We start from the raw sequence: 16,540 nt of genomic DNA, 5'->3' as shown, positions 1-16,540 counted from the left end.
AATCAAATATATGCAAATCTTCCCCGATTTGTCTAAAACCATTACTTTCTTCATTGTTTACAATATGAGTATTACATTATATTCATATACCATAATTTGTTTATTCATTCCCCTATTGATGGGTACCCCCTTTAATTTATATTCATCGAAATGTTTGGGTGAGGAACAAAGGTGACAGAGTAAAGGTGGGGACTTACCTGACCTCTTCCAGTTCCTTCCAAACAACTTTAAAATGATACCTCAAAATGAATTCTGGAGGAGCAGAACCAACAAAATCAGAATCCAAACTTAGACAACATGGAAGGCCTACAGGAGAGGTCTGTCTCTCTGGGGTGATAGTGGAGCACAGTCCAGCACAGGCTATACCCAGGAAAGCCAACACAGGCTTTAGGATGAATGAATCAGGAGCTTTGCCTTCTAGGTTTCTCAGCCCCCAGCTAGTGAGGGCACCAGACAACTGGTCAGAAGGAGATTACAAGGTAATATAGGTATATAGGTAACAATTGCAGGGGAACAGGGATTCTGGTCCCCACTCCAGGATGGATAAAGGCTCTTGGAGCACCTCATAAACCAGAGTACAGGTAGGAGAGAAATGAACAAATCTCTCCTTAGATCATACCACCTTAGAATAACTGAAAACTTAAAGGTACTGAGAGTTATTTCTGAAACTAGTAGCATGAAAAACCATAAGCTTGAGACAGTGCCCCCTCCACCCAAGGATCAGGGCCCAACTTTAACATGAAGTAAAAGCCAAGATATTGACTGGAAATGTGAGCAAACAACAAAAAAAGAAACAAACCAGAGAGTTGCTATACTGATAGGGAAGAACAAAAATCATCAGAAGAGAATAACAGTGTCAAAACAGCTTCATGCAAAACCTTAAAGAAAAAAGTGACAGTGTCAAGTCCAAACAGAATTCCTAGAAGAACTCAAGAACTATTTTAGAAATAAAATAATAGAGGGAGAGGATTCTGGGAAGATGGCAGAGTAGGTCAGAACATTTTTGGCTCTTCAAACAAAAAGGCAGAGTATCAACTCAGAGCAGTAGAAATAAGCACAAGGTAAAGTGGTGGTCCTCTTGTGACAATGTAAGAAGACTCCAGGTAATACCCTACCTCTAGAGATAGAGGTTTGGCCTAAGTAAAGTGCAAGTACCTACAGATCTACTATGTATAATCAACAAAGAACAAGCCCTGGGGCAACAGGATTGAGAGGCAGCCTCACTCCTAGAAACTTTTATCTTGCCAACAGGGCTGGGGCTCAGGAGGAGAATATTGAAGGACTTTCCATTGTTGAGGGATGCCAAGCACAGCCAGGGCTGTGGCTGTGGGAAGAAGGATTTAGCATATATGTACATCTATGGTGAGTACAGCAGTGAGGGCAGGGATCCTGTTGACTGTAGGCACTTATAGGAGAGCAGAGACCCTGGTTTCAGTTCTGGGACAGAGAAAACAACTATAGTTTGCAGTTACTGGAAGGACTTCAGAGAGCAAGATCATTTGTGGGACAGTGTGGTTGGGGGCCCTAACTGTGACTTAGGAGTGGCAAGGAAAGCCCAAACATGGGCCTCAAGACAGCCCTCAGAAAATAACAGTAAGGAGGTAAGACTTGGAGCATCATTGCACATACCTCAGGACTATAACTAATATCTGCAAGCCCTACTTTTTCAATGAGAAACATCAAATTGTCTTAAGCACAAAAAGAGTTCTTGGAAGAATTTAAAAAAAAAGACTTTAAAAATCAAATAAGACTTCTCATTCAGTGCCACTAAGATGGTGTTCAAGCCCTATGTGGAGATCGGCTGAGTGGCCTACATCTCCTTCAGATTTCATGCCGGCAAGCTGGTGGCCATCATGGACATGATCAACCAGAATCGGGCTTTGGTTGATGGCCCCTGCAGCGGTGTGAGGAGGCAGGCCATGCCATTTAAATGTATGCAACTCACAGACTTCATGCTGAAGTTCCCACAAAGTGCCCGTCAGAAGTATGTCCAGGCTGCATAGGAGAAAGAAAAGATCGGTACAAAATGGAAAGCCACAAGATGGGCCAAGAAGATTGAAGCCAGAGAGCAGAAAGTCAAGATGACAGATTTTGACCATTACAAAGTCATGAAGGCAAAGAAAATGAGAAATAGAATTATCAAGCATGAAATGAAGAAGCTACAGAAGGCATCCACCCAGAAGGGGTCTCCCAAGAAGGGAGCCACCCAGCAGGCACTTGCTGCAAAGGTCTCCCCTAAGAAGATCCCCTCAAAGAAGGCTGAGGGCCAGAAGGCAGCCCCCAGCCAGAAGGGTCAGAAAGCCTACAGCCAGAAATCCCCAGCCAAGAAGTGATCTGCTCAGAAAAGACCTGCCCATAAGGCACCTGCCCAGAAAGCAGCTGCTCCAAAGGCCAAAAAGTAAGAGGCTGCACAAAATCAAATAAAAATTTTCCTACACACACACACACACACACACACACACACACACACACACACACACAAAATCAAATAAGAGAGATTGAGGGAAAATTAGAAAGAAAAATAAGAGCAATGCAAGAAAATCAAGAAAATTATGAAAAGAAAATCAACCAGCTGGAAATAGAGAATCAAAACCTTAAGAAAAAATAAGTCCTTGAAAACTGGAATTAGACAAGCAGAAGCCAAAAACATTCTAAGACAAGGAATCATAAACAAAATAAAAGGGAAAAAAGAAGAAATATTGAAACATCTCATCAGAAAAACAACTAATCTTGATAACATATTGAGGAGATATAATATAAGAATAGTTAGACTCCCTGGAAATTACAAAAAAAAAACTTAATATATTATTACAAGAAAGTATCAAAGGAAATTACTCTGATTTTCCAGAATAAGAATGCAAAGTAGACATAGAAAAAAAAATATTGATCACCACCTGAAAGAGATCCTAGGAGGAAAATTTGTACATATATCATAGCTAAATTTTAAATCTCCAAGTTAAGGAGAAAATATGGGAGCAATAAGAAAGAACAATTTACCTAATTTTATATTAAAAACCCAATTTGATAAGTGTAACAATTTAGCATGGAGTATACAAGACCTTGTAGCTGCTATATTGAAGGACCATAGGTCTTGGAATACTGTATCCCACTGAACCAAAAATTTGGGGTTATGACTCAGAGTAACTCATCCAGCAAAGTTAAGTTTAATACTCAATGAAAAAAAAAAAATGGACATTTAACAAACTCAAAGACTTTCAGGTTGTTGTGACAAAAATTCCAGAACTTAAGTGAAAAATCAACATATTACATCCAGGAGAAAAATAAGATAAACTTTAAAGACCAGAAATAAGGGATTCAGTAAGGTCAAATTCTTTACTTTTGTATAAGTGAAAATATTAGTGGTACTTTAATGATTGTCATAATTTTTCAGGTAGTTTGAAAACAAGGCATGGGCTGAGCTGAGTATGATGGAGTGATTCTAAATCAAAATAAAACTGTGTAGGTAGAGATAAAAAGCAATAATTATTTCAAACAAATGAGGCATGAAAAGAATATATATATATATATATATATATGTATACAGAAGAAGCCATTAGGGGGAAGTGTGGGTAGTGCTGGAACCCTGTTTTCATTGAGAAAGGGTTAAAGAGGGAACAACATATATATATCTAGAACAGTAAAAAACGTCTTCTAAATTCAGAAAGAAATAAGAGGAAGGGGTGGCTAGGTGGTGCAGTGAGTAAAGAATCAGCTCCAGAGTCAGGAGGACCCGAGTTTGGTTGTGAACTCAGACACTTAACACACCTACACACATACACACACATACACACACACACACACACACACACACACACACACACAAATCCCCCCAAATCCTAGCCATGTAACCTTGGGCAAATTATTTAACCCCAATTGTCCTCCAAAACAAACAAAAAGAAAGAAGAGGAAAAGCGGATAAGGTGGGGGGAGACTATAAGGGAAGGATTCTTAGAGGGATGGGTAGGTTAAGGAGTAGGTGGGCAAGGTATCAGGAAAGGAGTTATGAGGGGTAAGGTAAATAGGGTGAGAACAATAGTGAGGAAAATAGGAATGAGGAAAATGCACAGTAAGTAATTTTAGCTTATAATGTGAACAGGACAAATTTGCCCATAAAATGGAAATGGATAGCTAATTAAAAATTTTAATTCAAGAATATATTGTTTTAAGAAAACATTATGAAAATGAGAGATACACACAAAGATAAAATAAAGGTAAAGAGTAGGATTTAGTATGGAAAAAAAGGAATAGTGATCATGATTTCAGGCAAAGTTAAAATAGACTTATTCAAAAGTGAAAAACAGAGAAACTACACTGTGTGTCAGCAATATTATTGAACATTATTTTAGACCATTTAAAATACTTAGACATTACAAAATACCTGAGTATATACCTACCAAAACAGACACAGCAACTATATGAGCATAAACACAAAACACTTGATATGCAAATAAACTCAGATCTAAATAATTGAAGTAATAATTGTTCATGGGAAGGGAAAGACAAGATAATTTTTAAAATAATTTTACCTGATATATTTATTCAATGTCATCCCAATTAAATTACTAAAAATAAAAATTTATTGATTTAGAAAAAATTATAAAAACGTTCATTTGGAAGAGCAAAAAGTCAGGAGCTTCAAAGAAATCAGGGGGAAAAAATGTAAAGGAAATTGATTCAGCAATATCAGACCTTAAACTGTAGTATAAGGAGAGAGTATTGTTGAAGTGTAAAAAGTAAAATTTTAATTTATTTTATATTAAAAATTTCTAGTATAAATAAAACCTGTGTAGCCAAGAATCAAAGTAAAACAAAAAAAAAAAGAAGAGTAAAAAACATTCATAGACAACTTCTCGGATAGGGTGTGATTAGAAAGATATAGAAAGATTTGGAATTATGAAGGGAGCCACTATACCCTTTCTGATGGATGGAGGCAATAAGCATAGTAGAGTCTTACATATCTATCAATCTATATCGCCCTAACTATATATCTATCTATCTCTATCTACCTATCTATATTCAAACATACATGTACATATATGTGTATAAGTATGTATACAAATACACTATTTATATCTATTGATTTATCTGTAATATCCAATATTCATTATAGACCTTATTAGGATAGTAGGGGGAAGAAAGAGAAAAAAAAAAGCTTAATTTAAAAAGTATACAGCAGAGAACAAAAGAAAACAACAAGGAAGCAAAGAAAGACTGGGCAACTTGAAAACAATGGTAGTTGTTATTATATAGGTTTTCTTGAAATGGAAATTCATTATTTTATATTGAATTCTCTATTATAGTTTACTGTGTACATGGCAATGTTTTTTTTCACAATTTTGTATTTAAGTTTAAAATATTAAAATATACGAAGAAATAAAATAATAGAGTGGTAGAAAAAACTGGAAAAGTAATGAATGTGATGCAAGAGAATTATGAAAAAAGAGTAAAAAAACTTGGTAAAAGAATCACAAAAGTCAGGGGGCAGGGAGTGCAAAAATTCAATGAAGAAAAGAGCTTCTTGTGGGGTGGAGCCAAGATGGTGGCATGGAAAGAAGAAAATTCCATGAGCTCCCACCATAAACACCCCAAATACCTATAAAATATGACTCTAAACAAACTTTGGAGCTACAACACCTACAAAGTGAGAGAGAGAAACAAATCTCCCCCTGAAGGCAAACCAGTAGGTCTACAGAAAGGGTCCATTGCAGCATGGGAACAGAGCCCAGCCCCACATGAGGACACAGTTTTGTCCTGCAGTGACAAGCAGTGTCTGGAGAGGACTTTGGGAGAGTGGATCACCACCAGCTGTAGTGGTTTCCAGAAATATCAACCCATAAATGCCAAAGACAAAGTAAAAGGTCAGTGAAGAACTCTATTGGAACTGTTGGGGCCAGAGGGAGCATGGTCCAGCCTCAGGAGCTCATAGCACTGCGGCCGTGCAGAAACCTCCATATGGCTCCTTCAGAGCTCCTGGCCTGCAGATTGGAGGGGGACAAAGCAAACATTCAGAGGGTAATCACTCTTCTTTAATGTGCCTGGATCTGGATTGCAGTCTTGGGTGGTGGTCCTGAGTTGTGCGACCAGTGAGCTAAAGCTTGTGGAAGCAGCAGACAGGACATCCAGGTAAGAGCTCCAGCAGCTTTGAAAACCAGCAATTTCGGACAAAGCTCTCCTCTCTGGAAGCAGAGTTCTACTTTGGCAAAGAGCTCAAAAGTCAAGTAATTGAGTGACAACATGTGCAAGAAAAGGAAGCAAAGCAAGCACAGCAATTAAACATTAGATTCCTTTTTTAGGGACAAAATGGATCAATGCATGGAATGGGAGGAAGACAACAAAATCAGAACTCCTGCAACAAAAGCTTCTAAGGGGTGGCCAGGTAGCACAGTGATTGAGAGCACCAGCCCCAGTGTCGGGAAGACCTGGGGATCAAATATGGGCTCAGACAGTTAGCATCCACCCAGAAACACCTGTCCGTGTAACCTTGAGCAAGTTACTTAATCCCGATTGCTTAAAAAAAAAAAGCTTCTAAGAAAAATATGAACTACTTACAGGTCATGGAGGAGCTCAAGAAGGATTTGGAAAATCAAATACGAGAAGTAGAGGAAAAACTGGGAAGAAAAATGAGAATGATGCAAGAAAATCATGAAAAGAGAGTCAACAACCTTGCCTGAAGAGAAAAGAACTTTTTTAAAAGTAGAATTGACCAAATGGAAAATGAAGTTCAAAAGCTCACTGAAGGAAATAATGCCTTAAAAATTACATTTGGACAAGTAGAAACTAATAACTCTATTAAATATCAAGAAACAACACAACAAAAATTTTTAAATGAAAGAAAAATAGAAAGAATTGTAAAATATTTTTCTGGGAAAAAAATCTGATCTGGAAAATAGATTGAGGTGAGATAATTTAATAATTATTGAACTACCTGAAAGTCATGATAAAGAAAGCCCAAAAATATTATTTTAAAATATGTTAAGGAAAACTTCCATGATGTCCTACAATCAAAGGGAAAAATAGAAATTCAAAGAAACCTTGGGTCAATTCCCCAGGAAAAATCCCAAAAGGAAAATCCCAAGAAGTATTATGATCAAATTCTTGAGTGCCTCATTCAAGAACATACTGCAAGAATCCAGAAAGAAACACGTCGAATATTATGGAATCACAGTCAGGATAACACAGGATTTAGTGGCTTCTGCATTAAAGGGCTTAAAATAAGTTATTCCAGAGGACAAAGTAGTCACGATGATAATAATGAGACAAAATACCAAAATTTATGAGATGTAGCCAAAACAGTACATAACAGAAACTGTATATCTCTAAATACTAACATCCATAAAATAAAGAAAGATTAGAAGAATTGGGCATGCAGCTAAAAAAAAACCTAGAAGAGCAATTTTAAAATACACCCAAATATTTTTTATGTTTTTTCCCCAATTGTTAATACAGTATTGGAATTAAGTGTTCTTTAAATATTTGATAGAATTCACCTTCAAAAATTCAACTGGTTCTGGGGATTTTTTTTAGGGAATCTCATTTTGTTCAATTTCTGACTCAATTTTTATCAATATGTAAGTTACTGTAATGGCAAGCAAAGGAGTAGTTAACACCTCATTTCAGACCTTTAATTAACACAGAAGTAAACACCTTGTTTCAGTTCATGATTGTATCAAGTATTAAGATCCAGAACTTGTGAATCCCACTACTTTTGAACCCTAGAACTTGTGAAGGGGAGGAGCTAATGACCATATATAAGGAGAGGCCCAGGCTGGAGAGAGAAGAACTGAGAAGGGAGCTCTTGCAGTGGAGAAGGAGAAAACTTGTGGTATCCTGGCACTCTATGTTTGTCTCTTCTGTCTGTGTTGATGTTTGTGATATTTTCTATAAAAGACCTGGGAACTTACTGGAAGTTCTGAAAGAGGATTTTCTGGTTGTCTGTTTACAAAAGTCCTGGAGTAGGGTTTTTGAGATTGTGGGACTTCAGTCATGAATTGTATTGACCTCTTTCACCTTGTTTGTGGGTCTTTGTTGATTTCTATGTTGATGATTTGTATTAACTTCTTGGACCTTGTTTGTGGGTCCCTGTTGATTTCACAGGCAGATAGTGAATTGATGATGGTGCCAGCAATGTGCATGAATGTGTCTTTTGGCTTTGCTAAGCTTTGTCTTCCCAGAAACAGAAACTGTGAAGGACCTGATGTTGGACTGGACACTGTGAGCTTCAATATCGAATTGGAACTGGATGAAGAACTGGAGAAGGAACTGGAAGCTGCCTGCCTTTGAACCCAGGTGACATTTGTCTAGACTTGTGCAGGAGCTCAGACCATGGAAGAGAAACCATGGAAGTTGAGAGCCAGCCTCAAGTCAAGATGAAAAGATCTCTTCTCGGGGACCTAATGCTGACTGAGAAAATTATGATTTACTGTTACTTAGGGGTGGAGAACTTTGACCTTTGTACTTTGTGTCTATTAAGGAGACAAGCCTCCTTAAGGATGATTGAATTCAGGACTTACTAAATTATAAGCTCCTAAATGATTGTACTTTGTTTAAAATTATGTGGCCACTTTGGTGAAAAGTATGTGGACATTTTAGTGATAAGTTGTTATGTCATATCATTTTGAATATTTTATTTTGATTTCTGTGAATGTTTTGCCTTAATTTACTGCTGAATAAATAGAGAGTTCATTATACTATATAATCAAAACTTTGAAGCTGTTCACAGCAGCAGTCCTCTGGAAAGTTTCTCATGTTTGGCTTTAAAGTTACTGGTAAAAATGAGAACAGGGTAGGAATCCAGGGTCACTTGACTTGTGATTCACTTTCAATTTGATGCCTATTGTGGTGACATGACAGTAATAGATAGGGAATCGACCTTGAAGCCAAGAAGGCTTAGGTTCAAGTTCTACCTCTGACACAAACTGGTAGTAGACCCTACCCAATCATGGAATCTCTCAGTCCTCCAGTCCAGAAGTGGCAAACATGGCAATCATTTAACCATGTCCTTATTAACATGTCCTCAAGTACTACCTTCTTAACCAGCCATTCATTTACAAAACTTATATTTTGTTTTGGTTTCTTTCCTCTTCGAAGACTTTACCTTCAATTGACAGCAGTGACAAACTGGTATGCTTCAGGGAAAACAGCTCCATGTTATATATTTCAGGGGCGAATATGTGACTACCTATGCATTCCTCAGAAGGAATTCACCAACAACTACTTATCATTTATCCTTTTTCTGAACATCACTGAGTGGTCTCTCTCTTAGTGGCACCTCTAAGTCTGCATTATTATTCCTTGTAGCATATAAATATATTCCCTATTCATACGTCCCTCCTTGGCAGGAACATTCTTATAATAAAGCTTTAATAGTCTAGGGGTTGCTCTTCCCTTTTTCTCATATATTTTATATGCATTCAACCTCTAACATCTGAGAAAAGGTAGAGATTATGCTCTACTATAATTCTTCAGACAATTTTTCTTTCTTTTCTTTTTTCAAATAATTTAATTCTTCCCACTCCCCTTTACAAATTGCAATATTTTATTATTACTTGTGGTATCAAATTTAAAAATCATTTGAAATTCATAACCCAAACTTTCCTACCATTTCATTCTCTTAAACTTTAGTCTCCACCATGTACACCATGATTTACTTACCCTGATCATCATTCTTTTCCACAGATGCTACATGTCTATAGCAGCAAGCTACATCCATACCCAAGGATGGCTGCTAGCACAGGTTCTTTGATCTGATTTTCTAAAGGAAAACAACTCAAAAGTGTTAACAATCTTATTTTTTTTAAAGCAATCGGGGTTAAGTAACTTGCTCAAGGTTACACGGCCAGGTGTTTCTGGGTGGGTGCTAAGTGTCTGAGCCCGGGATTTGATCTTCAGGTCTTCTCAACACTGGAGCCGGTGCTCTTACTCGCTGTGCTACCTGGCCGCCCCAACAATCTTATTTTAATCAAACATATATCATTTACCTAATTCAGGGGAAAAAGTCAGCACCCTGAACTTCAGAGAATACAAACAGAAATTACAAACAGACAAAAAATATAGTCAAAGAAAATAACACAGTTCAGCAGACCAACAGACAGGACCTCTAGCTGTCTGACACTCACAAACATACAATTACAAGAGAGAAAAGCACCAATGTCTGGGTGTTCAAAGCTGTGGGGCTCAATGGTCCAGAGTCTCATCTGGACAAATCATACAACTCTTTCCAAAGAGAGCCTCAACTCAAAACCTCACCTCAGAGGTATATATAGCCTTCTTCAGGTAAGAGAACATTGCAACCCTAGTTACCTACTTGACTACAAAATAACAAAAGTTGTGCCTTCCTGAAAAACAAGCATCCCACCACATACTCCATGTGACCACATTCAGCCTATTAGGGGGCAGAGTATATTTTCAGGAAAGGTTATCAAATTCGCCTAGGCCTATTAAGGGGCAGGGAAGGTCTTCAATTTCCCATTACCATTACAATGTTCCATGTCCATGTCTTTGCATTCTATGCCTTTTATATCTATAATATGCTCCTTTCTAACCTTAGCTTTACAGGCTTTCTTTAAGACTCAACTTAAGTCTCATCTTTAGGAGGAGGACTTTCCTCCTTCCCCTTATTGCCATTCTCCTCACCCACCCTGGCACCTTCTGAGATTACCTTCTATTTGTTCTGGAAATATTTGTATATGCTTAGTTATTTATATATTGTTTTGTATACCTTATTAGAAAGTAAGCACACTGAAGGGCAGGTAATATTTTTACCTTTCTTTGTGCTTAGTATAGTGCCTATCACACAGGAACTGCTTAATAATTGCTTGTTGACTAACCAGAAACAATTCCTAATGACCTGCATAGCAGAGAAACCTTCATATACTTTTTTTTTCCACTAGTAGTGTGATTTACTTTTTAGATGTACTTTTTAATTTTACTTGACACAGGCATTGGGTACTCTTTGCAGCTCTCTTCAAAATTTTTCTGGTTTTCTATATTTGTTGGAAGCTCCTCAATTCTCTGTGTTTTTGTCGATAGATCTTCTGATTAATTACTGTCACTGAACACTAAAGGCTCAGTGTCTATGGACTTCCAATGAGGCTTTACCTATAAGAATTTCTTGTCTTTTTTTCCAAAAAATTTACTAGTATTTCCTCCCACAAAATAATAAATTAATTAGCAGAATCCTGTTCAATTAATAATATAATAACCAACATAGTTTTTGTAAGAAAATTATAGAAAACCACCTTCCTATTTTTTGTCTCATATTTTCTTCTCTCTTTTAAACATGGGCTTCAGATATAGTTTATCCCCTTACATCTCTCTTTTATAGAAGTTTCAAAATCTTCTATTATTTCTTCATTGATGTCAGACATTTTTTTCCCTAGATTATCTCTAATTCTATAGAGAACAGTACAAGTGTAGAATTAAGGGACCAATGAACTCAACAAAGATAACCTGAACTTTCTTTTCTTTTCTTTTTTTTTTAAAGCAATTGGGGTTAAGTAACTTGCTCAACGTTACACAGCAAGTTATTTTTTGTGTGGGAGCCAAGTATCTGACACCCGAACTGATTCCGGGTCTCCCAATGCTGGGGCCAGTGCTCTTACTAACTGTGCCACCTGGCCGCCCCTAGATAACCTGAATTTTAAATATCAGAGTGTAACATGTAATTGATGTAATCTAAATCTAATATATACCCCACTGATTTGGTAATATGGTTTTCCAAGTAACTGTTGCTTCTAGCCATTAGTTAAATTATCACACTATTTAGTATCAAAAAGTCTGGAGAAAACTTTGTAAGACTAAAGGTTTTATGGATGCATTTTTAATGGTTTGAATATTGTTTAACCCACCAGCTATAATGGGATTAAAATTTATAAGCAAAAAAGAGGAAGTATTTGTAAGTCACATACTGGACACAAATCTTACCCAGGTAGCTACTGAGCTAAAAAAGTATCTTATGTTCCTTTATTTGTAGTGTAGTAACCTGTCAACTTTCTGAGAGAATTTACTCTTTGGTGGGATCATTTTTGGTTATTTAGAAGCTAATAGTTACCATAATGAATTCATCCTCTTCTTTGCTTCTTCCATTTTTTTTCTTTGTGGGTACACGTATTGTAATGGGAATAGGAACTTAAATATCTTCCCTTCCCTCTGTGGTTGGATGAGTTTACTGAAGGGTAGAGCAGAGCCAACAGGAAACTGGAAGTCAGAGCAGTTAGAGATGGAGGGAGGAGAGCATGCACCCAGGCATACAGCTAGGCTTGTGAGTATTGCTTTTGGGGAAGACTAAAGGATGGTGTCACTCTCTGTGATGTTGTGGTGTAGGAACTTCTTTGTTACTATGATGAATTCAGCTTTCTGGTTTTGGAATTTTGTTTTCTGGTGTCTGGATAAATGTTTTGCTTTTGTCTTCTATATGGAGATTCTGGTATATTTTGTGATTGAGCACTATGTTGGCATATTCACAATTGCTATGTCTCACCATTTCCTTTTCTAGTGAATTAAAGAAAAATGAGGTTAAGTGACTTGCCCACAGTTACATGGTAGTGAGTTCTGAGACCAGATTTGAACTCAGGTCTTCCTGAACTCAGGGCAATGTTCTGTTTAGACAGCCACTAGCTGCCTTCATATACCATATAAAGGTTAGTCATCAGTATCATCATCACACATAGATATTATATTGATTTATTTTGGCTTGATATCACTTTCATTTCAGAACATAACCCTCTTATCTCCTACCCACAAAATCTTCTTTTATGATAAAAGATAAAAATGGGAATAAAAAAAAGTAAGTCAAAAATACTAATCAATGAATCAATTGAATGTAACAATATATGCAATACTTCATATTCATAGTCTCTCACTTCTTTTAAGAGAGAGGAAAAATAAATTTTATCATCTATTCTATACTTCACTTTCCTTTTAACTCTTTCATTTTACCATTCCTTTGACCATTAATTAATTAACAGGCATTTATTAAGAACTTTTCCTCTTAAAGCCATTATTCTATGCAATAGATTACCAGGAAAAAAAACAATGGAAATGGAGGAAATGCACAATGACAGTTACAACACAAGAAATCTTAGTAGAGGTAATAACTATTAAATAAGATGAATCAATGGATTTGTCAAAACTGAGGCAGAAAATAAATTTCTGTTTATTGTAGGGAAAAAAAAAGAAATGAACCTAAATATTGTCCAAATAATTTGCCTTGAATCTGTTACAGATGTTTAAATATATATATATATATATATATATGTATATGTGTGTGTATGTGTGTGTGCATGTGTGTGTGTGTCATGATCCCTAAGATATAGAAAACATGAATTATTTTTTCTTTTTCCTTTTTGCTACTTCAGTATATAGTTATTTTTTTTTTCAAAATAACAGCAAAGGAGTCTCTGTTTAAACATTGTATCTTTCATACAATTGACTAAGGTGAAGAAGTTATTAAAAGAAGAATATGGGTCATTCAAATGATTAGTGTACACCATTTTAGTGCAGTAAATTCCACATTCTCTAATGATTTTAAATTATATAAGTCACTCATACTATTTAAGATCAATAGCGATTATTCCTACAAAGTCATTTATCCATTAAGTTAAATCAATAGGGTGAACTTAGATTTGTATAAACAAAGAAAATGGAAGAATTGCTGTTTTTTTTATTGAGTTTATCATAAATGTAAGCAAATTTTAGGCAGAAAAATTGATTACCAAAATGAGGACACAGACAGAAAGAGAGTGTAACAAAAAATGGAGGACTTGAATTTTAATAAGGAGATATTCTAGCTATGCTGACCACAGGTAAGTCACAACCTATTTGAGCCTCAATTTACTTATTTGAAATAGGGATAATATTACTTGGTGTAGTTAAGTTACAGAATATTTGTGAAGAAAGTGCTTTACAACACTTAAGAAACTATACAGCTCTGAGATATTATAATTGTAATTTTTTTTTTCTACAAGGTACATGTATTGACTTAACAATGGCTAAAAAAGTGGGCAGAGCCAAGACAGTGGCATAGAAGCAGGAAAACTCCATGAGCTCCCCCCATAGCCATTTCAAATACCTATAAATTATGAGTCTAAACAAATTTTAGATGTACAAAACCCACAAAGGGACAGAGAGAAAAAAAAAATCTCCTTCTAAAGACAACCTGGCAAGCCTACAGGAAGGGCCCATCACAGAGCACTGGGAGCCCAGCCCATCTCCATGTGAGCCTGCAGTTTTAGCCCCAGGGCAGCCCTGACCAACAGTGACTGGAGAGGACTTTGGAAGAGTGGATCACCACAAGCTGTGGTGATTTCACTGTCAATGAAACTGATATTTCTAAAATTCATTATGAAAAGCCATAAATGCCAAAGCCTAAGTAAAAGGTCAGTGTAGAAATCTGTTGGAACTGTGGGGGAAAGAGGGAGCGCAGTCAGGCCTCTGCCCCCAGAGCAAAAAGCAATGGAGATGCTGTGGCCATGCAGCCACTTCCAAGTGGCTGGTTCAGAGCTCCTGGCTTGTAGACTGTAGGGGAACCAAGTAACCATTCAGAGGGTAATCTCTTTTGCTTTAAACTGCCTAGATCTGGATTGCAGTCTTAAGTTGTGGTCCTGAGGTGTGTGACCAGTGAGCCAGACCTTGTGGGGACAGCAAACAGGGCACCCAACTAATAGCTCCAGCATCTGTGAGAACCCTAGCCATTTGGGACAAAGCTGTCCTCTCTGGAAGCAGAGTCCTACTGTGGCAAAGAGCTCAAAATCAAGTAATTGAGTGGCGACATGAGCAAGCAAAGGAAGCAAAGCAAGCAAAGCAATCAAAACTTAGATTCTTTGTGGGGACAAAAGATCAAAGCATGGAATAGAAGGAAGACAACAAAGTCATAACTCCTGCACCAAAAGCTTCAAAGAAAAATATGAACTGCTTATAGGTCATGGAGGAGCTCAAGAAGGATTTTGAAAATTAAGTAAGAGAAGTGGAGGAAAAAATGGGAAAAGAAATGACAATGATGCAAGAAAATCATGAGAGCCAACAACCTGATTGAAGAAAATAACACCTTAAAATACAGACTAACTCAAATGGGAAAAGAGGCCCAAAAAGCCAATGAGGAGAAGAATGACTTAAAAAGCCAAATTTGCCAGATAGAAAAAGAATTTCAAAAGCTCACTGAAGAGAATAATTTCTTCAGAATTGGATTGGAGCAAATGGAAGCTAATGACTTCATGAGAAATCAAGATACTGTTAAACAGATCTGAGAAATGAAAAAAAAAATAGAAGGCAATGTGAAATATCTCATTGGAAAAACCACTGACCTGGAAAATAGGTACAGGAGAGATAATATAAAAATTATTGGACTACCTGAAAGCTATGATCAAAAAAAAATAATCCAGAAGTCATCCTTCAAGAAATCCTCAAGGAAAATTGCTCTGACATTTTAGAACAAGAGGGCAAAATAGAAATTGAAAGAATTCACCATTGCCCCTTGCAAAAGATCCCAAAAAGAACACTCCTAGGAATATCATAGCCAGGTTCAGAGTTCCCAGATCAAGGAGGAAATATTACAAGCAGCCAAGAAGAAACAATTTGAATATTGTGGAAACTTAATCAGAAAAACACAATATCTAGCAGCTTCTACATTAAGGGATTGAAGGGCTTGGAATATGATATTCCACAGGTCAAAGTAGCTAGGATTAAAACAAAGAATCACCTACCTAGCAAAAGCCAGTATAATGCTTCAGGGGAAAATATGGTCATTTAGTGAAATAGAGGACTTCCAAGTATTTTTTTTTAAAGCAATCAGGGTTAAGTAACTTGCTCAAGGTTACACGGCCAGTTATTTCTGGGTGTGGTGCTGAGTATCTGAGCCCGGATTTGATCCAGGTCATCCCGATACTGGCACCGGTGCTCTTACTTGCTGAGCCACCTGGCCGCCCCTAAGCAATTGGGGTTAAGTAACTTGCTCAAGGTTACACGGCCAGGTGTTTCTGGGTGGGTGCTAAGTGTCCGAGCCCGGGATTTGATCTCCAGGTCTTCTCAACACTGGAGCCGGTGCTCTTACTCGCTGTGCTACCTGGCCACCCCAAAGGATATGCTTTTTTTTTTTAAGCAATCGGGGTTTAGTAACTTGCTCAAGGTTACACGGCCAGTTATTATTTAAATAATTAAATATTTAAATTAAAATTTATATCCTGAAGTCCAGACTTTAGGAATACTGTGTGTGTGTATCAAATATTATATTCAAATATCATATATTTAAAGGACATCACTTGGTTGGTCTTCTATCATCTCTCATAACCCTACCTAGCTTCTCAATAAGCTTTCTTATTACCTCCTCAGGGAAGACTTTGCTCACATTTAATTATTTAAGATTTTATTTGCCCACTCACATCTCCCATTTAACTTTGTTTGCAATTCACTATTGGACTTGCAATTTTATTTTGCAATTCAATTATCTATGTAAGTGTCTTATACCATTTTGGTATATAAACTCCATGAGGTCAGGGATTACACTTTATTTAAACTGTTATATTCAATTGAGTTAAGCCACTTGTTT

General features: G+C 36.8%; 1 pseudogene; it reads left to right on the top strand.

Moving 5' to 3' along the window:
* Positions 1-1,772: 1,772 nt before the first annotated feature.
* On the top strand, positions 1,773-2,402 carry LOC138176407 (large ribosomal subunit protein eL14 pseudogene; annotated as a pseudogene).
* Positions 2,403-16,540: the final 14,138 nt, after the last annotated feature.

This window comes from Petaurus breviceps, unplaced genomic scaffold, assembly GCF_028583685.1.
Source record: "Petaurus breviceps papuanus isolate PSGF00001 unplaced genomic scaffold, PetGlider_PUasm1.0 88714, whole genome shotgun sequence".
Taxonomy (NCBI): domain Eukaryota; kingdom Metazoa; phylum Chordata; class Mammalia; order Diprotodontia; family Petauridae; genus Petaurus; species Petaurus breviceps.
The sequence above is the reverse complement of the archived record's forward strand: the minus strand, read 5'-3'. Positions and strand labels throughout refer to the sequence as shown.